This window comes from Lactuca sativa, chromosome 3, assembly GCF_002870075.4.
Source record: "Lactuca sativa cultivar Salinas chromosome 3, Lsat_Salinas_v11, whole genome shotgun sequence".
NCBI lineage: Eukaryota > Viridiplantae > Streptophyta > Magnoliopsida > Asterales > Asteraceae > Lactuca > Lactuca sativa.
In genome coordinates, this window is record NC_056625.2 from 72,822,839 (window position 1) to 72,845,594 (window position 22,756).

At 31.5% G+C, this 22,756-nt stretch overlaps 1 long non-coding RNA gene across 1 annotated transcript; it reads right to left on the bottom strand.

Annotated features, from left to right (window-relative positions):
* Positions 1–20,428: 20,428 nt before the first annotated feature.
* Positions 20,429–22,269, bottom strand: LOC122197012 (uncharacterized). The gene is made up of 2 exons (XR_006189789.2): positions 20,963–22,269; positions 20,429–20,717 (listed from the first exon to the last, which is right to left on the bottom strand). It is a non-coding gene; the product is annotated as an uncharacterized LOC122197012 (long non-coding RNA).
* Positions 22,270–22,756: the final 487 nt, after the last annotated feature.

Sequence of the window (22,756 nt, forward strand, 5' to 3'; positions counted from 1 at the left end):
CATATGTGAATCATATGCGATTTATATGTGAATCACATGTGATTTATATATGAATCACATGTGATTTACATATGAATCACATGTAATTCATATTTGATTCACTTATGAATTCCATTTATATGTGAGTCACATGTGATTTATATGTGAATCACATGTAATTGATATTTCATATGTGATTCACTTGTGAATTACATGTGATTTATATGTGAATCACATGTGATTTTATATGTGAATTACATGTAATTCATATGTGATTCACTTGTGAATTACATGTGATTCATATGTAAATTACATGTGAATCACATATGAGTTTACTTGTGATTTACATGTGAATCACGAGTAATTCATATGTGAGTCACTTGTGATTTACTTGTGAATTACATGTGATTAGTAAGTCATATGTGATTCACTTATGATTTGCATGTGAATTCACATGTGAATCACTTATGATTTACTTGTCAATTACATATGATTCATATGTAAGTTACATATGAATCACATGATTACCTTTATGTCATCATATATATTCAAAAAAACCATTAAGATAAAAACTTGAATAAGAGATATAGAAAAGAAGACACCAATACGGCCCTTTTGTATTTAATTAAGTCCAACTAGAATCCATGATTAACTTTATGTCATCATATATATGAAACCATCAAGATTACTTGCAATTTCAAAAATGATTAAAATCTTAACATTGGGATATGAAAGGATTTGTTTAATGTGTTTGACTTTATAATCCATGTAAGATATTGATTGTTTGATCTGTACACATTTATAGAAAACAAAATCCAATCCAACGCGTACTTTAAACTGGTTTTGTTTCTACAAAATGAGAATATTTGATGTTTCCAAATCTAAGTAGAAATGTAACGACAAAAGGAATCTAAAAAGAGTTCAAACACATTAGATATATTACCAAATATTTCTTTCAAATGGTTTTCATTCACGTTCCTTGTGAGCTGGAGAATGTGAAGAACAAGTGATTCAGGTACAAGAGATGCTTTCCTGTAAGAAACCAAATTTGAACATTAGCCAAAGAGCCTTCATATATATATATATATATATATATATATATATATATATATATATATATATATATATATATATATATATATATATATATATATATATATATATATATATATATATATATATATATATATATATATATATATATAGAAGTAGGTTCTTGCGAAAACATAAATATCTTGCGAAAATCAAACACATGTACTACAAAAAAATAAATTTATTAGCAATAAATTAAAGATAGTAAGTTTACATTGGATGGTGCTATGGTAATATAGATTTAAAGACAGTTTTAATAATTTTTTTTCACGTCCTTAATAATTTTTAAATTCATGTTTTCATAATAAAAATGTTAAAAATCATACTTTGCTAATATAAAACAATTTCTCATCTATCATCGATTATCATCATGTATTTCAAAGTTTGGATGAATTATTTTCCAAAATATAATGTTGAGGTGACATAATATCATAGATTTTTTTTTTGTTTTCACGTTTTCGCAAATTATTTTGATTTTCGTATGAACCCTCCCATATATATGTACATATATATATATATATATATATATATATATATATATATATATATATATATATATATTGACATTTTTCTCATAAAAAATCCTTATAATCCATACGATACAATGTAAATGTTCCTTTTAGAAGTTAGCCCTTTAGTCTCAAGTTTAACTACATAATTTGTTTTGTCCATGATGCAAGGTTTATGTATCATAACATTTAAGATATTCTCGACATTATCACCACTTACAAATTCAATCAAGTCCTCTTCAGTTATATTGGAGAATAATTTAGTCAATTGAGTGGATTTTTTTTTCTAAAATGTCAACAACTAATGGAATTGATTGGTAAGGAGAGTTCATATAAGGGTTCCAGTTTGGAAATTAAATTGGTGAAGTGGTTGCTGCAAAAGTTGTTGGATTAATGTTTAAGTCCATAACTATAATTGGTAAGACTTGACCCAACCTAGCATGGTCCATTTGGGTTGCATGACATCATGCACTTGGATAGACTATAATGAGAGAAATAACACTTAAGGTTGATTAATATATTATAAGTTCTAATATATTAATAGGATTATTTAATTAGTATTGATCAAGAATTAATCTAGAATTAATTAAGTGCTCAAAAGAAGACTAATTAAATATATGGGTTGATTGTGTAAATCATCCATACTTGTATAGTGGGCTAATGCTCCATGGATAATCAAGTTGGGCTAATACCCATAGGATGGTCCATGGATGCTCCATGGTGTATTTGAACCCATGGATCCAAGGAAATGGAAGGCCATGACAATTAGGGTTTACCCTAATTGTAACAGCTATATAAGATCATATTCTTTGGGAAAAATCGACCACTATGAACAATAAGAAAGGGCTAGCCGATTTTAGGAGTGTTCGAAGTTTCTCTCAAGTTATTCCAATTGTATTTGGTGTTGTGTGAACCATTTGAGGTGTCATACTTGAGGCACTAGGCACTCAAGCTTCATGAAGACATTCTACATCAAAGAGGTATGTATACTATCTTGTTATATTCATTATTTTGTATGCTAGATTAGGATAATACCTTAGATGTTCATAATTGCATGTATAATAGAGAAAACATAGATCCAAGGTATTTAGGGTTGCATGTACACTAAGGAGTGTTAGAATGCTCAAAACCCAACAGTGGTATCAGAACCTAGGCTTGCTTTCTCATATACTTGATACAAATTGCTGAAAAATGCTGAAAAACTCGATTTTCTGGATTTCTGGGCACTGGACTCACCGAGTCCACTGATGAACTTGCCGAGTCCAAGAGTAAAATCATCCTACTCGTCGAGTGCACTACTCGTCGAGTAGGTTCATGCACTCGACGAGTAGGAGCCCCAGACAGCATATTTTCGAGGTTTTTGGCTAGAATTGGACTAGGAACATTACCCTAAGTTGTTTTTGGACTTATAAACTAGTTTTTGATGTGGTAATGTTCATGCTAATCCAATTGCAAAGATAATTGTCAACAGATTCATGTTTTGTATTAGTTTAAGGCTTAGACTAATTACATGAAAAAGTTTGATCTGAATTATATTGTTCTTATGAGTTGCTTAGATTAATAGAAAGTTATGTGAAATTGTTGTTTTCAATCCAAATTAATCTAAGAATTGATTCTAAAATGTGTTTTTTGTAACTTGTCCTCAAATTATATGAAAAGTCACATTTAAGTTTCATAAAACTCGTAAAAGTTGGCAAAGGTTACAAAATGAAGAGTCTTGTCTCATTGAATGGTTTTATGACTCCATAACTTGTCCTCAAGTTATGGAAGTTCAAGAGTCACTTCATTAAGTAATAAAATGTGTAACCTTAATTAATTCCATAAGTTATAAAATAAAGAAAAGTTAATTCTTTTATTAGTTTAAAGTCTTCCATAACTTGTCCTCAAGTTATGGAACTTGAAGAGTTTTTGGATTAAAACTACTTTAAACACATAGGTTATGGAATTAATTAGTTTTGAATAGTTTCAAAACTTGCCCTTAAGTTTTGGAATTTGAAAAAGTTTTCACTTATGAATACTTTAATTCCAAGTTAGCCCTTAGAATTTTAAAAGTTAAAATTCAACCCTTATACTTTATAATATTATAAGTTAATAATATTTATATATATGTGTATAAGAGTAAAAGTCAGTCTTACCGTTAGTAGGCTTCATTCACGAAGCCAGTCTATAAGGGGGTATAAGGTTACTGCCTATAAAATGGCAGTTTAATGGTTGTCCACTCTCACCCACCGCTTCCTTGACTGGTGGAGGGTCGTTAGCCGAACGGGTAGGACAAAGACTATAAATTCTCCCTTCATTAAAAGTATTAATGATAAATACTAAGTAACTAAACACTTATAATTCCCAAACTTAGTTACTTAGGAAAGTGTGAATAAGGTGCTAATCCATGAAATTACACTTTGCACTTTGTTTAAGTCGGTTAGTGGAGCGTGTGTGGTTAACCGGCACACTAACTCGTATTTAACAAGGTAGGCAAAGGGTAACTTAATGTTTATCATAGTATCGATGGAGCGTGTGTGGTTAACCGGCACATCGATTGAGGGGTAAACACTTAAGGGTACCAAGTAATTTGAATGGTTACTTCACACCTTGTTTTGTGATCCTTGACATCTCAGTCACAAAACCTGAAGGGCACACTCGAGATTGAAACATACCATTGAAAGTTCAATGAATTTCAAAGATCTAGGAGTTTCAAATCCAATTAAAACCTAATAAATTATTTCCTTTTTCATGGTGGAAATTGGTGAATCGTCATTCACCTACCTTCAAATATTCTATAACTTGGATTACGGCATCCCTCTTCCAAGTTATAAAATAGTTTGTTGGGTCCTAGCCTTAATATTTCATATTGGGTGTTATATTAAGGACTTTAAATCAACTATCTTGAATATCTCCCAAAAGATGTCTAGTTCAGACATTTATGATCTTCCCAAATATCTTGGAACTTCACTTCCTCCACCTCTTCCAATTATTCTCCATAACCCAAAAGTTTAAGGTCACTCAAGCCCTATTGGCAAGTAAAGGTCTATGTGTGGTCACGTCTTGGAGATGTAGTCACATATTGACAAGCCGGGAGAGTTGGGTGTCAAAGTCTTGAGAAAGTTGGTGGCTCAATCACTTTCTAAGTCACATAGTGAGTTCCATTGGGACACCTATCAAATAGACTATGACAAGACCCTTAATGATCTTATCTATTTGCTAAGATCAACTTCCTAAAACTTTATGGACATTGACAATGATGACATTGGATATCTAGTAAAGCTCTCTCTTCCCAATGGAAAGGGATCGGCCATAGTCAACTCGGATTGACCAAATGGTACAGAGAGGCTAAGTCTGAGATAGTCCCATTATCAAGGGTCCATTGCCAAAGGAAAGGGCATTGGTTGCGAAGTTGCCAAATTTACCTGAAAGATCATAAGGCTGGTAAAGTCAATAAGTTTGACTCTACTTCAGGTAAAGTCCACTATCTAACTCTGTTAAGTTTCTATTCTGAGATTCTTGATACATGATGTGACTGGGTCACATGTTGATGTTTTAAGAATCAAAGAAAAGTGAAAAAACTTAAAGAAAGAATATGCTGAATCTGATCGCGTAGATGGATTTCTATCACATAGTTTGAAGATCGGATTCTTGAGCTACTTCTTAGGAGTTATTATATATTGCTTAGGAATAGATAACAACAAAGTTTTCATGTTCTTTTGCATTGTAAGGAGAGTTTTTCCGCAAAGTTTTTAACATAAAAGGAAAAAAATGATGATTTTATTTATTTTAAAATATCTTTACAATGGTATTTGAGGAAAAAAATTGTTGCTTATATGATTCCATTAATAGAAATAGTGGAAATATGAAATTGATTCTTTCATTTGTGGTAATGTCTAAATTTACCAAATAAGGAAAGATCCTCATCACCCAAGTTTCAATTGGATAGAAACTTGGAATCATGCAAGTTGTATAGCATGATGAATGAGAACTTTCAAGCATTTGAAAATTAAGACTAACTAATTGTTCACATGGATGTGTGAGTCAAGAGAAGGACTAATGGATCAAGTACACTTTCTTGTGCACTTATCAAAGTCCACAACAAAAGATGGATAAGACTATTCGTCATGATTTACTAAGGTTTAGTAAATATGATTATACTTACAAGCTTAAGTATAATTCTGAAACATTGGAAAATTTTCAATGTATGACAAAGCGAATAAGAATAATCAAATTAGGCAAAAGGATAAAAGTTTCTCAAATCTGAAAAGATGGGAGGGTACTTTAGTAATCATGTATATATGATCATCTTAATGATTAAGAGACCTTATCGCAATTCATTCTCTAAGTGCATTCTGATAGCTAAGAAGAGAAGCTATGAATTGTTGAAGTGGTTAAATCAAGAAGATGAGTCATATTTCATTCCAAAACAATTCTTAGAGTCATACTCCGAGATTGTAACTTGAGTGACATGTCTTAAAGAAGGTTTAAAACACTTTTCAAATGTAAGAATAAAAGTTTTCTACTCTTGTACATTTGAAATTGGTAAGTTGTGATGTTTTGGACAAAACAAAGACCAACTAAGGTCAATTATGTGAAATGTTTGTCTTGATTAGAATCCGCACTATCTCTTGAATATCTGACAAGAAAGTCTTATATGTCAAGAGGACAGTGGGAGTCTTAAAGGTCTTGAAAGTCTCAAGAACTAATCAAGAATAAAACTTGAAGTTCTTCACTAGCACACGACTTGAGGTTTATAACCTATTGTGTTGACATATTCTGTGCCCATTCCAATTAAAGTTGGCTTTGCATGTGAGTTCTTAGTTCTCAATTGGTTGCACAACAACTTGGAAGCAATGTCAGGCCCTTGAGCTGCCAGATGGCAAGAAATTAAGATTGAGTTCAGTCCATATGAGGTTGGATTTGTCATTATCCTTGTCTTGTGACTATGGTTTTGACAATTCACATGGATAAGAACACATACACCATTAAATCTAAGTGTCATAAGGTTTCTTTCCGATTCATGAAAATGATGGTGAGGAAACACTTTCACTAAGTAGATTTTAACTAGATAGCAATTGTGATATTTACATTCTCAAAGTCGTTAGTGGAGCGTGTGTGGTTAGCTGGCAGACTAACCTGGACTTGTGAGAAGTGGCAAAGGTCTAAACAATTGAGACTATGATTACGGCATCCCTTTTCATAGTTCTTAAATTGTTTAGACACACCTGTGAGCTATCTAATTAAAGGTGTATGATTTTGATAAAGTCTTATCAAAGCAATCCAGTATCAAAAATCTAAACTTTGGTAAGAAAGTCAATAAAGTATTGATTTCTAGAAGTCCAGCTGATTTCTGAGTACATGTCAAAGCTAGTGGGAGTATAAGTCTTATTCTAATAATCATCATGTTAGTGGGAGCATGATAATTATGATAAAGGTTGCAAGTTAGCAATGTTAATTATAGAAAACAAAAGTTTCAATTTGTGAGGCTGTAGTGGTTGAAAAAGTTGTTTTGCTATAATTAAGGGAGAGGAAATTATACTTCATTTCAATTCGAAAAGCTTAGATTGAGACTTTAATCAAATTTAGTCAAGTATATATATGAATTTCATGTTGGAATGGCTCAACATAAGGAAATTCTATATATGGGTTCATTATTTGCGTTCTAAATCTCGATTATGATTACAACATCCCTTTTCATAATCTGAATTATGAGAACTTGGCAAATAGAAATGAAAATATTATAGCAAAAGACTGGTTTAGTATTTATGTGAGACATCATGAATCGTGTCCCATATGCTTCGGATATAGGATTGATTACATGTGCTATATTCATCCTGTCTAAAATTTTCTAGATGCCTGGGGCATTAAGAAGGGAAAAGGTCTAGAACTGGATATGACTAAAACAATTAAGCAATTGTCGAGGACAATCTAAGGTTTACCAAAGATTGGTTGCTCAGGGACAGTTGGAAGTATAGTGTTAATTGTTGGAAGGACCATATTGACATATTTTGAAAAGAGGCAACTCTTGTTCAGAAGTGATAGTCAAAAAGGGAATGCGGAAATGATCCCATTGGTGGAAGTTGTTAAATAAGTCTGCATAAGATTAGGAAACTTAATGCAAGAAGGATGTTTCCAAGGAGTTGATCTCCTTTGGAATGCTCTGTAATGTTTGTTGTCAAATCTTTGTGACTTTGTGCATAATCATTACAAGAGAATCATTGCATATAAGTTGAGAATCTAACAAATTTAGGTAAAATGGCATGAATTTGGAATTCTTGCATTTGCCAAAAGAATTCGGGAGTGTGAAATTAGAATCATTGAAAGTTTGGTCAATTGGTTTATTTCACAAAGTAAGGGTCATAGACAAACATAATATGCACACTTGGTGTATGGCATGACTAGTGTTTAGAAAACATAGTGTACATGCTTGGAGCATGGGACAACTATGGTTTTAAATTCAAGAATAAAGTTGATAGCTGAAACAGTATACAATGAATAATGTGAAATCATATGGTAATAAATAAAAGGTGTTTTATTTATATTCATAAGTTCTGAGACCATATTAGATTCATTTATTCTTGTGTTTCACTTTGCATGTTTTGACTTGCATAATAACTAGGTTATTCTTCCGGAATGACTAAGTTATTCAAACCATCCACAGTCGGTCATATGTTGGAAGTAGATATGAATCAAGACTATCATGGGTTGGCTTGTAGAGGTCCAAGTTGGTGGACAAAGTTGTGCCATAACACTCATGAGTGCTCATAAGTTCTGAGTATTGGATTCAACCCGCGCTCATTTGAATCACTTCATGGATTTTATCACGAGTGATCATGAGACAATAATATCTTATATTCTTCAAACCTAGAGATATGAGTTGTTACTATGAGTTGATAGTACATTGATTGCACGAAAACGCATTGGTAAATCGATGTTATAAAACGTGCCTTTGTGTATGATTCAACAAGTAGCAGAACAAGCCATATGAGTCGAAGTTTATCCATTCCTTTTACCTTCGTGATAAAAGCGATATCTGTGGGCCCCTCGATGATTTAATGATGATACATGTGAGTGCTTGGCCAAGCCATGACTGATTTGATTTGTTCAATCAGTCAGTCATCATGAATCGGAAATCGGGAAACAACAAATGGACAGAGAGAATGATTGATAATCCATGTCTCAGTCCATACGATATCCAGAATGGAGGAATATATGATCACTTATCTAATGGACAAGTCATTGACAAAGGTCAGAGTTCATCGGCAAGGTCAGAGTTCGACGGAAGCTTTTGAGAGCTACGATTGTCAGTCAGTTCTTGAAGTCATACTTGCAATAATAGTTTTAGACTTATCCAAGTAGGAGACTGTTGGATTAATGTCTAAGTCCATAACTATAATTGGTAAGACTTGACCCGACCCGGCATGGTCCATTTGGGTTGCATGGCATCATGCACTTGGATAGACTATAATGAGAGAAATAACACTTAAGGTTGATTAATATATTATAAGTTCTAATATATTAATAGGATTATTTAATTAGTATTGATCAAAATTAATCTAGAATTAATTAAGTGATCAAAAGAAGACTAATTAAATATATGGGTTGATTGTGTAAATCATCCATACTTGTATAGTGGGCTAATGCTCCATGGATAATCAAGTTGGGCTAAAACCCATAGGATGGTCCATGGATGCTCCATGGTGAATTTGAACCCATATATCCAAGGAAATGGAAGGCCATGACAATTAGGGTTTACCCTAATTGTAACAGCTATATAAGATCATATTCTTTGGGAAAAATCAACCACTATAAACAATAAGAAAGGGCTAGCCGATTTTAGGAGTGTTCGAAGTTTCTCTCAAGTTATTCCAAGTGTATTTGGTGTTGTGTGAACCATTTGAGGTGTCATACTTGAGGCACTAGGCACTCAAGCTTCATGAAGACATTCTACATCAAAGAGGTATGTATTCTATCTTGTTATATTCATTATTTTGTATGCTAGATTAGGATAATACCTTGGATGTTCATAATTGCATGTATAATAGAGAAAACATAGAACCAAGGTATTTACGGTTGTATGTACACTTAGGAGTGTTAGAATGCTCAAAACCCAACAAAAGTATCTTAGAAGCAATCCCCAGAATAATAGCATGTGCCTAACATAATTCTTTGCTTTAATATGCATGGATTAATCATGGCTATCTATGCCAAAATACTTGTGTTTCCCCTTACTTAACTTAATATATTGATTCTGGATGAATTTGATGTTGCAGTAAATTTGCTTTGTATTATGAAACTATAGGTGTAGCTTGATGACCTTTAGTTTTTTTTTTTTAAGGAAAGGCAAAAAGATTTTACCCAACAAAACTAACGACAAGTAAGATGCTAGAATACAATATACATCAGAAACAAGCAAGCTAACAAAGGGGAAGTTGAATTTCGTCCGAGTTGTTCATTGAAGGTATCCTCCCCTTTTTAAATAAGATATTGTTTCTAGTCTTCCATATAGAAAACCATGAATGCCAAAAAAAAACGAATTGAAGTATTGGAAATATGCCAACTGACACAACAAGTTATAAACATTTAAACTTTTGCATAGGTCTAAAAATCACACTCGAAGTATAATCTAAGATTAAAATAACAAGAACAACAAATAAAGGACTACCTTGTTATTCACCTAAAATAAGGGACTAGTTTGCTATTCATCAATAATATGATGATATAATTAGAAGCTATAGATGATAGATATTTGTAGTTAGACATATTTGTGTTATGAATAGATAATTATGTATTTAATTATAGATAATTGTGTCATTATTCAAATTATCGTTTGGTGAACAAATTTAACTTTATGGTTAACCTGTAAATGCCACCATCTCTCTCTCTCTCTACCTCTCTCTCTCTCTCTCTATCTCTCTTTCTCATCTTGGTCTTGAAGCCATGAGTTAAGCATCAGAGAAAAAGGGTTTCAAATTGTTTTCCTACATTGAGGTATGAACAAATAAAGGGAATTCTTCATTTGGATCCTCCTCATAATCCTTGAGAAATTTATTTGAGGTAATTCTTCATGCTCTTTCATATATGTTAAATTTATTACATTAATTTTGATGAACACATATCCAAGGCTAGATCATGATGCATTTTGCTAAGTGTTCCCATTGTTTACTTTGATATATGTTTTGAATAAACATCACGGTCTAATGGTGGAATAAGATACTTGAGTTTAGGGATGAGCAAAAGGACGGAACCGGCCGGAACCGGACCGGAACCGGGAACCGGCTTCGGCCAAAATCAAGAACCGAACCGGCCCGGCGGTTCTACCAGTTCCGGTTCCACCGGTTCCCGGTTCCTACCGGTTCTTGTCGTGTCTTCAAATGTTGGAACCGGCCCTCGAAAAATAGCATCATACGGTTCCGGTTTTTACCGGTTCTACCGGTTTTTGCCGGTTCTACCGGTTCCGGTTCCTACCGGTTCCCGGTTCCAAAAATCAACAAAAATAACGTCCCGGTCCCGGCCCGACCGATTCCATCGGGTTCCGGTTCCGGTGCCGGTTCCGGTTCCGGCCAGTTCTCCGGTCCATATGCTCATCCCTACTTGAGTTAATGATTAATTTCATAACAAGAAATCATTTTTTTTGCATGAAATCTATTAGGTGTGATCTTGTACACACAAAAATTGATGAGTTATGATCTTGTACAAACAAAGAGAAATTGTGCGTATGATATATGCATTTTGGTTTTAGTAAAAGCAATTTTATTCAAGAGTTTGAATTATGTTTAATAAGTTATCATGACTTCTTTATTCATTCATATCTTTTTTTTATGGTTTTTGTAAAGAAATGTTGGATTAGGTGTCTAAGCTTATAACTAAAATTGGTATAACTTAAGATAGTAGCACAATCCTTGTGGGTTGCTCTCAAACCTACCAGTTGGACATGATGATTTTTTGAGAGAAAGAGATTAATTTATTATATGAATAATATATTAAATAAATAGTTTATTAATGTGTTATGAAAATAATATATTAATTAGAAATCACATTATTTAATTAATAATTGATCAAAAATTAATTGGAATCAATTTTGAAATTAATTGGATTAATTAAAAGTAAAAGACTGTTTGGTTATTTATTGATAGTTGAAAAAGGAAGGCTCTAGAACCTTATGAAATGAGGTGGACAAAAATCTCTAGGGCAAGCCTTAGAGATTTCGTCCAAGGCCCTTGATTAAAGGGATTGGGCTCCTTGGTCACCAAGCAAAGGGATATAGGGCATATCCGTTAAACCCTAGCTTTGACATAAAGTTTCCTCAACTATATAAGGAGTCTCCTAGCCCTTTGATTTTGCGACTCCTTCTCTTCCCAATGCTTAGACAAAATCTTGCCTCCCCTCTCATTTCACTTATATTATCCTCTTGCTAGTATGGGTATGATTCTATTAGAGGCACGACACTTGTGATGTTTGCTTCCAAGAGATCAACAAAAAGGAATTCTAGTTGTTTGGTATAACAACTAAAAGGTATGTAATCCTAAAACCCTCTCATATTAGTTTCGAAAATACCCTAGGGTTTCTAGGTTTCTTTTTTATATTCTTAGTTATATGTTCAATAGAGAAAATATATATCCTATTTAGATTGCATGCAAACTTAAATGTTTTAATTTTGTTTGTTTACTTAAATCCCATAAAAGAAACCCATACAAATAAAAATAAGGAATGTGTTTATATGTTTATGCGATTAAATTTGAATTTAATGACAAAGAAACATATAAACAAAGAGAAATTGATTTTAAGTGTCAATTTGTATGAAATTGATCTTAATAAAAATATTGCTTAATGCATGGATTTTTGACAAACCATGAGGTTGCAAAATATCTGTTGACTTTTGTGACATATCTGATTATCTTTGGCAGTTGAGAAAAAATTATTGTTGCCGTAACAGATTTTCGTTATTGCGACAAATCTGTTATTTTCAAGACGTATTTGTTGTTGTGACACTTTTAAATAAGTGTCGCAGAATCTGATGCAACATATATGTCATAAGTGCTATTTTTTCATTTTATTGCATCCGGTAATACATTGCCTTTATTAGATCTATGTTTGTGATGATTGGTTGTTTTGGATGTAATGGTTTGTAACCTTGTGCGACCTATATGTTGTTTAATTTGTCATGTAATCATAATTATATATTTTTGTAAAAAATTGGTATAGAACTTAGTAGAAAAATATAGAGCAAAATTTTATAATTATGAAAACCAATGGAAACCAACGAGGATAGATGATTGGAATATTAGGTGGCATGAATTCAAAAATCACTAAGAGATGGATTTTTAGTGGAGCTCACACATTATGCATGGTTACTTTGTTCGTAGATTGAACATTTTTTGGCATGTTAGCTCATGTGAAAAATGATAGGAATGGAACAATTGTTATTGTTATTTGCATGTGTGATTGTGTTTATATTTTTATGTTTGGTATAGAGTTTAGCAAACTATAAAAAATAATTTTATAAAGATTTTAAAATTGATTTAAAAAGCTTTTCTTTTGCAAAAAAGACAAAATTAAAATATTTTAACTAAAAAACAAAATACTCATTTTCAAAATATGAATCTCATGATATCCATCTTAAAAAACAAAATACTCATTTTCAAAATATGAATAATATCCATCTTGAAACACATAATTAAACTAATAAATGTCTTCAAACACAAACTCTTCCACAACAAAATTTTCACTATTAATCCTCTTTGCAAAGGATAATCAAAATGTCCCAAACTACCTTGATTGGTTTTGAAACTTAAGAAGTGTTCAAGTATGATAAGAAAGTACAACCCACTGAAAAAGTTGTTCGTAAAGTCCTCTAGCTTGGTAAACCAGGGTTGTTAAAGATGATTATGAAAAGCATATCAACGAATCAAAATGATGTGGCATGTTTCATGTTAGTGGCTATGATTCTAGAGTTCCAAAAGGACTTTGAGAATCTTAGTTTGTTTTACATGGTTAACCAACTTAAGGGCATGTTTTAAGAAAATGATTAGAAGGAGCAATTTGATTCGTGAAAGCTCTAGTACGTCACAAGTCATAGGATGATGAGTGTTAGCTATCGCATCATAAAAATGAAGGCGTAAACTGACCAGTTGGAACGTCTACGCTTTCTGATAAGTTGGGATTGGCTACATATATTATCCTTAACTCGTCGACTGGTCCATATAGGTAGTTTGTTCTAAACTTCAATATGAACAATTTGGAAAGGTCTACATGACACGTTGAAGATTTGAAAATTCTAACATGGCAAAAAAAAAAACACTCTAGCTCAACTACGCCTATACTAGCTATCAGGAAATAAGGTAAAAAAAATAGGCCAAACTTATCTATGGTCAAAGTCAAAGCCAAAGTTGGTCCTTCCAACTTTGACCCCAACTCCAAATGTAAGGGAAAAGTTAGTTATGAGATACCTTAATCAAATAATCTTAAGGAGACACTTTGTTTCTAGTACTACAAGGAGAGAATACATTAGAGGCATAATTGTCTAAAATATATGGAGGAACTAAAGAAGATCAATTAAATAGATGTAGTTTAGGTATATTGATGATTGAACTCTAGTGTTCTAAAAGGCGCGTCATGACATGAGGCGCGACTTCGTAGTTACGAAAACCCTCATAACGTTGTTGTTAGGCATGACGCGTGACAAGACATGATATGGCGTGCCATGGTACGCTATGACATGTGATGACACATGTTTTTTCGTTTGTGAACTGTTTTTTTGCTCTTTTTTTATGCCTTTTCTAATCGGGCATACATGTATTTTATTTTTTGTTAACTTTTTGTTATTAGTTGTTGATATAACACTTCTAAAAACTAGTTATGTTTAATATAAATCTATATTTATTTGGTAATATAATTATAAATAATAAAAAATCATCGCCTTACATCACGTCTTGAAAAACGTTATAACTCGTTAAGCTTGAGGCTTGGCCTTGCCGCCACGCCACGTCTCATGCCTTTTAGAACCTTGTTGAATTCTATATAAAATTTACTTCTAAATCATGGGTATTTAACATGTGATGTTATTCTTACATTATTACTGATATGCGAGGACCAAAGCAAAGTAGGAAGTTGAGACACATGGATTTGGACCTAATCATAGGAAACAAGAAAACTGCTAACGTAGATAGGATTTAGAACTATGAATTAATATTTTATACCAATGGTTTTATTAGATTGTTTCTACTCACCACTGAAGATATTTTATGGTGGTTTAAAGAAAATAGTGTATATATTAAAACCAAGGCTCATTTTAGCATGAGAGAATATTTGAAGATCGATGGTCCATATGAACCCTTTTCCATGTGTCACCATTTCTCATCTACCTCCGCAAACCCTAATCCTACTTCTAAATCATGGGTATTTAACACGAAAAGGTTATTGTTGAGTATGAAGTACTATGGTTATTGTATTTATTTAATACATGAAAAGGTTATTGTTGAGTATGTTACGCGAAAAAAAGGGGAAGAAACGTTGTCTACGTCTTCGGTAGTTGAGACTGACATCCTCAAGCATCCACTTGGTAAACATTATGGCCGCACCTCTAAAAGCATATAGGTGTTTCAAATTTTAACCCAAATTTCTCTATATGATATGTGGCGTCACAAGCTCAAATAGATGTTGTAACACAAATAGCGGTAGGTACAAAGTATGCCTCAACAATTACAAACACACTGCAACATGAGCAAAAAGATATAATTCAATCACTCAGGAGCTAAGTGCCTAATTACCAATTGCTGCTACCATGAAAATTCCAATTCGGTTCATCTAAACAAACACACGATGCGAAGAGCATTAATTTTAGTAATAAACTTTAATTTGAATGGTTTCATTTTTATTAAAGTTTGAATGTTTGGATGGTTTGATATATATATATATATATATATATATATATATATATATATATATATATATATATATATATATATATATATATATATATATATATATATATATATATATTGAACTTTAATGGTTTTATATTAAACTTGAATGTTATTCTTTTCTAAAAAATTTGATTGTAGCTAGGAGTATTAAATATTGAAATGTGATCACATTGGTATCATGTTTTTATATTAAATCTGAAAAAATAACAAAAAAAAGGAAACAAAAATTAAAAGTTTACCAAAGCTTGTTGCGATGACATGTTGTTCGTTGAATTTAAAAAATTAAATGGTAAATTATGATCACATGTTGATATTATATATTTTATGAAAGAATAATTTGTATAGAAACGAAATTTTACAAGGAGATGTTGTCGGTAGAATCGAATCTATATATAGCAACGACATTCTAGCAATAGTTACCAAATGGTAGTGATGAAACCTATATTTTTCTTTTAGTGCTAAGGTGGTGTCTATTACACTGAACAAACTAGAAGGGACTAGACAAACTTTCTAGAGCTAATTGTTGTCTCATTGAAATACGTCACAGTCCGAAGCCAGCCATAGTTCATGCCAAAGCGTTGTATAACATTTTTGATGTCATGTCATTCATAAGAAACTAGGTCGAAGGAATATGATCATAGGAAAACCATGATTTTCCGTTGAACCATTCCACTGTTGGTATACATGCATGTTAATTTCTGTATGTTGGACAAAACAAAAGGGCTTTTTTAAGAAAAAAAAAAGACGAGTGTAGGTGAAGTAATATGATACTATCAGATTAGGAACATGTAGAAACAATATTACTATATCTGCAAGAATTTAAAGTAACAAATAAAGATACATCTTTCACACTTGCTCTTGTTGTTCTTGTTCTCATTCTTTCTCAAACGAGACTTAAGGAAGAAACCGTCTTCTTGATTTTGTGACAGGCACCATCGTCTTTAATGAGCTTTCTTTTCATGACAAAATTCACTGACACCCTTGGTCTACTGCATGCTATCTGATTATGCACATCACTCTATAGTAATACCTCCTATAACGGAATTCTAAAAAAAATCATCAGTGGATATAAACTTCTGGTTTATGACTTCCCTCTGAAGTCTGTCTTTTCTGCAATCTATCCTGATATATTAACTTCGGTTGTGGATGGGGTCTGACCCTCTTCGAACTGGTCTTTTACTTGAATGATATGAATCAAATTTGCCTTTCAAATCCGCAGGTGATGGCTTTGCTTGAAGATCCTCCATGGAAACTACCTTGAGCGTGCGATGAATGCCTATGTTTCTGAATCCAGAAACCATATATGGTTCAACTGCTAATATTCCAATACAGGTAAGAAAGATGAATACCTTCTGAGTACTAGAAATCATAGTTTTTTTTTTCTTATGTAATCAAGAGAGGAAGAGAAAAGAGATGATCTTTTCTTTGGAGTAATATGGGAGATGTAAGATTGACAGTTAAATTCCTCCTGGTGAGCTTTAGATATAAGCTTGTGATTTATAGAATAAAACACAAAGGGACCCACATGTCCTTGAAGTTATAGATTTATCCCAATCATAAACCTTCTATTTAACCAGATTAAGGCTGTTAGAAAAGAAGAATCTGATCACTAGGATGACTAATTGACTATACGACCCCTGATCGAGAAGCCAAGCATCTTTTTCATTCTTCACTACTTTTATCTACCGATTTAAAGAAAAAACCATTATCTTGGACTCCAATCACGATTATATGTTTATGTGGGCGAAAACATGCAAATATAATTAACCTATAGGGATTATAGGATGGAGGGTATTTTGGTAAATCATTATTCCTTAGTTAGTAAGAAAAGAGGGATTGAGCAGCCTTGAGAGAGAATTAAGTTAGAAAATATATAATTCAAACAAAAAAAACCAAGCATTCACTTTATTGCCCCTTTGAAAATCTCACTTTGGAATTCCAAGCTCTGTTCCCCATACAACAAAAGAACAGTCTTAGTTTTTAGTGCCATATGTGTTCTTTTACACTTTTCTTTCTTCTCTATTTTGGCCATCGGTTTCTAGTTACCCATGATGAAGATGATGATGCATGTGTTCATATGATAATAAGATAACCACCATTCATGTGGCTTCCATCATTTTGCATGCATTGTTTTCCTGACATCAATGCCATTCCTATATGTTATTTAAAAGCCTTCAATCATACACGTTCACCCGATGAATTTTCAATCATACATGTTCAACCCTTGATGTTTCAATCGTACATGTTTGCTCCGTTACGATTGGCTTTCGGTACGTACAATTTTAAATGTGATGTACTTGTTAGATACTTATTAAAGTAGAATCTAATGGGGGATTGGCATGATTCTATCTTTAGGAAATTAGGCAACATCCAAAAATAAAGTGATGGGTTGTTTAAAAACTTGGGGATGTTGGCTTTGCAGCTTGTAGATTCTGAGGTTTGGTCTTAAAGAAGTTGCTTTTGTCAACTTTAATGCAGATCTTGGGTCCATAGAGGTTTGTGGCCTGCCACACTAACCAATAAATAAGGAAATTATAAATACATAAAGAAAAATAACCATGGAAATGGTAGAAAATCGTAGCAAATATTTAATATATTACATGTACAAAACGCACTTGTTGTGACTAAGTAAGTGGTTTTAATTTGCACCTGGTCTATTGTGGAATTTATGAAGATGGAATGTAAGTTTGTTTAATTTATGGAAAGTTTAGTTGCACAGGAATTGGAATCGGATCAAACAAATAATGGTTAAAGAGTGAGTAAAGGTAAATTTTATATTAAGGCAACCGGGATGTGACTATAACATTACATAATATATGCCAAAGTAGATGCTTTGCAGGCTACTTTATATGTTATTCCCTAAATAATCATATGCTTCTTCGTTCCATTAAGAAATCACCAATAAATTTTATGATAACGGATTAAAAAAAATTTACACTGAATTTACTAAAACATTACTATTTTATGGGTAAAATACCCAAAAACACAACCATTTATCTACTAATATTAAAAAAAAAACACTTATACTTTATTTATATGTAGATAAACCCTTACATTAATATAAACCAAAATATTGTGTTTTTTAAAAAAATTACGGGATGTTTGTAACAAAACATTTATCTTTTTCGTTTTTAGGTTAACATGAAACACACAAAATATGTGATTTTGCATGTTGTCTATGGTAAAACGTAAGAAGTAGACCATTTACTTAAACAAACATAATAACGTTGCCTTTTTGTTTTCCATGTCAATCTAAAAACAAACAATATAATTGTCATGTAATAAAACAATCAATAATTTCTTAAAAAAACGGATATTTAGGTAAATCTAAAAAGTAACTGAAAATATAATGATTTTTTTACATATAAACAAATTGTAAGAGTTTTTTTTAATGTGGATAGATAATGGTTGTGTTTTATGGATTTTACACTTATTTTATAAAAATTAAAGGGAGTGGGTTAATAAAATTATTTTGTAGTAGATTCAAATCAAAATTCATTTAGTAAAATTAGGTCTTTGTAAATTGGTTATCTTCTTACATTTAGTCTAATTTTTTAATCTTTAACAAGATGCATCTGTGTAGTTTAAATAAATTATACTGTACATATGTAGTACATTTAAAAAGACATTTTTATCCTTTCTTTTATATATATATATATATATATATATATATATATATATATATATATATATATATATATATATATATATATATATATATATATATATATATATTATTTTGCTCGCTATTATTTTATTTATTTATTTATATTTTTGATGATTTATATTTTTTTCACGTTTCGTTTAAATAACTTTTTCAAGTTTTTTGGCGTTTTGTTCGAAGACATTTTTTAATGTTTTTTTTGACTTTTTTTTGGTTTATTTTTTTGTAAAGATTATAATAAATATTTTTTGTAAAAAAAGTTGGTTAAATTTGAATATGATTAACATAGATTCTGTACAAAATTATTTATTTTAATGAAATTAATATACATGCTATCAGAATTCGAAACGGGTGTCACGTTATACAATTGCTAATCAGAATTCGAATAACTCGAAATCAAACAAATTAAATTTCTAAAAAGAATGAGCTGATAAACTTGGACACTCGTTTTTTAGTTATATGAATTCTGAAGGGAAAAAGTTAATTAAAATTTGTGTAACTAAAAAACGGGTGTTAATTTTGTTGAGTTCATTTTTTTAAGAAATTTTGTTCGTTTTCAAGTTATATAGATTCCGATTAGCCTATGTATAACTTGACACTCATTTCGAATTCCTATTAGCATATATATTGATATTATTAAAATAAATAAATTTATACCTAATCTACGTTAATCATATTCACATTTAACAAACTTTTTCACATAATATATATATATATATATATATATATATATATATATATATATACACACACACATACACACACACTAGCCGTTTACCCACGCCAAACATAGGGTGCGAATAGTTTTTTTTTTCATAAATTATTTCTAGAGGCAATTAGTCTTTTGCACAAATAGTTTACTACATCTAAGTAATTATTAATAAAAGTCATGTTAGAAAATACGAATTCAGTAAGAAAAGAAAACGAAGAGTTAAGTTGTTTACAAATGTGTACAAAAACATGATTGGTTGTACATTATTAATCGTACGGCACTTCTTTATATATCATATTTGGTGTTGCACATTGACTTATTTTCTAGATTTATCATAATATTAAACCACGAGTGATCAGTAATACAACATTGTTAAAAAGAACTTTAATGCGATAAACATTGATTTATAAGTGTATAATGTGTGAGATGAGTAAAAAAATAAGGAAAGATAAGAATTATAAGAATAGATAAATTTAAACAAAACTAAGGTGACGCCTAATTCACTCATTTTCTCAAATCAAAAAATGATAGTACGTTTTCTGGGAAATCTGATAAACAAAGCAAATCATGATAATATATTTTCAAATCATTGTATCAAATAAAAAATGATAATACATTTTCAGGTAGAAAAACAAATGTACATTGTCTTGCTTCCGGTTACTCTTTGTATCAACAAAGTTCAAGAAAATACTTTTGTATTTCTTACAATTGATCTAAACAAAGGATAAATAAATCGAAGAAATCACAATATTCTTGTATTAAAAGAGAAAGATGATGACCCCTGACATTTTTTGGTTAAAAGACTCATGAATCCCCTATGCTCTTTTATCTCCTGTAGTGTCGCCTTCTGTCTCCTACATTAAAAATAAAAATATAATTACTAAAACATAAATACATATATCATTCTGTTTGAAGTTGGCATTACTTTATGATGGCAGAATGCCCACAATGAAAATTTTCTTCCATAGGTAATTACAAATTGAAATTGAGATTACAATGTTATGCTTTACTTTCAATAGTTTCTTGCTTGGTATAAAGCATTTGTCGGGAACCCATCAGTCTATAAAATCCAAAATCATAAATTAGGTTTCAACTTAACTTGCTAAAGTTTAACAAATTTCGTCAAGGGGATCTATCAAGATCCAAAAATGATGATACCATGGTTATTTATACCATCTTGGAGGGTATCAAGAGAAAGCATCTGGAAAGGATCTTTAGTTAGAAGTTTGAACTTTCACCTGCAAGAAAATAATACACATTAAAAAATGTATCTATCTATTAAGATGTTCAAACGTCTTCACATTCTCTATTAATTCTTACTAAACGAATCCCTTAATGAGTGGCATTTTTATACCCCTTTTTTGAAATGATGGTGTTTCTTCCCTCCTATTTTAGGAACTATCATAACATCACAAAGGAAAACAAAAATGCAAAACATAGTAAAATACAAAACATTAGGGATTTCCAAATCTGAATGATACATGTCTATGCACTAACAACTTAAATGACAAATAAAGGTTCTTCATACCTATCTGGACAAATCAAACAAATAGGAAAAGGAAAAGGAAATTATACCAGGGTAAGAGGTGGGTGTAGATTAACCAATTCGATTGAAATAAATGATCATGGACACCTTAGAGCCCAAAACAGTGACGAATCCCAACATTTTTTCTCATTCTCTCCACAATCTATGATTAAATGACATCAATTAAACAAATATCGAAGTAACTAACCTAAATTTCTTAATGTCGTTATCTTGAATTAAGACTCATCAACCATATACAATTTTATATCCCTTCATCTTTGGAATATCGCCTACGAAAAGAAATGTTATTAGAAACCACAAAAGGGGATGGGTGTACTACTGCGACTATTCTACCTTTCCTGCCCCGATTCAAGTTATAGTTGGAAAGATCTAAAATTGAATAGAAAATCATTCCTATTTTTATTGACATACCATATCTATAGACAACATCCGGTAAATGAAAAACAGGGTCACATATATTTATGTTCCTGCAAAACACCGATACATAAAATGTGTCCATATGCAAATAAAAAACTAAAAGCGTTAATGTTCATGTTGGAAATGGTGGCATTGTTTTCTTCTCCCTCGGTCTTGTGAGGCCGAATCATTGTGGTGAACGCTAGAGAGAGACACGGAGGTTAGGTTTCAGTTGGATCTAATGGCGAGTTGAGTGGTGCGAGGTGTGTGCTCATGGTATGGAGTGAGTTCATGGAGTTGGTGAGGAGTGGCCAGATGGCTAATTAGAGTTAGAGAGAAGGATAGATGGTTGAGAGAAGGGGGAGGGTTATATAAATGGTGAAAAAGATAAACAAGCAAAATATTATAAGACAGAAGAAAGGGTGACATGGTAGGAGGGTCGTCGACGGGATGGTAGGAGGGTCGTCGACGGGATAGGAATAAGGACCGTGTCAAAACAATAACGCCTTAATAACAGGGGCGATAAGAGGTTGTTTGACTTTTTCAGATATCGACCAAACTAATATTCATGATTTGGTAATGCATAAAATGATTGAAAATAGTGCAATATGGCTTATACGAATTAAAATTCAGCATTTGACTAAATATGCTTTATAAGGTATAATATATATATATATATATATATATATATATATATATATATATATATATATATATATATATATATAGATAGATCTGGTAAGAATTTTTTTTTTGTAGGAAGGTAAGAAGTTTTTTTCTACATATATTTTTTTGACAAACAAAACAAATGAATCACTAGATGAATCAAAAATAATATGATTCACTAAAAACAATTCTCAAAAAACATCTCGATGATTCATTTATACGAAGATTTTGTTGTTATTCACTAAAGTTGTCATAAAAGTGATTTTTTCTCTTAATTTACTTAAA